The sequence below is a fragment of the Triticum dicoccoides genome, chromosome 3B (genome assembly GCF_002162155.2).
Source record: "Triticum dicoccoides isolate Atlit2015 ecotype Zavitan chromosome 3B, WEW_v2.0, whole genome shotgun sequence".
Taxonomy (NCBI): domain Eukaryota; kingdom Viridiplantae; phylum Streptophyta; class Magnoliopsida; order Poales; family Poaceae; genus Triticum; species Triticum dicoccoides.
The window spans coordinates 195,244,911-195,245,486 of NC_041385.1; positions in this window are offsets into that span (position 1 = coordinate 195,244,911).

The following is a 576-nucleotide window of genomic DNA, read 5'->3' on the forward strand; positions in this document are numbered from 1 at the left end:
TAAACATGTGGGCAACTTCCTCATGTTAGCCTGACAATCCTTCCTCTACAACGCAACATGACGAATCTCTGGAACGCATGTCAATTCTCTCTGCTTTAGCATGACAAAATCCTTGACATTTTTTATGCATGGTAATTTTCTTTGTTGTATCTATCATCACAATTGTTTCTTAGCATGACAAATCTCTCTGCTATAGCATGACAAATCTATTTATTATAGCATGGAAATTCTTAAACGTTTCTGTGGGGTGTTTCCTTTTTGAGGGAACACTATCTAGTGACGCCGTTCGCTCGAACGAGCCTTAGAGGGTATGCTCGTTCTTGTCAGGGTTCTTTTGTAGGAACATCAACCCCTATTAAGGCCTCAAATCCCCGGACGAGCCACCCGGTCACTAACCGGTCATGAAATTTCGATCTAGACGGGGCCTTAAACGGGCATCAAACGCTAGGGCTGATGGCATCCCTCATATCTAGCCCAAATATAGGCGGATATGGGGCACCCGGGCGCGTTTGCCACGTCGGACTGACGTCCGGGTCTAACGTGGAATCACCCGGAAACCCGGCGTTCCGACGAAGG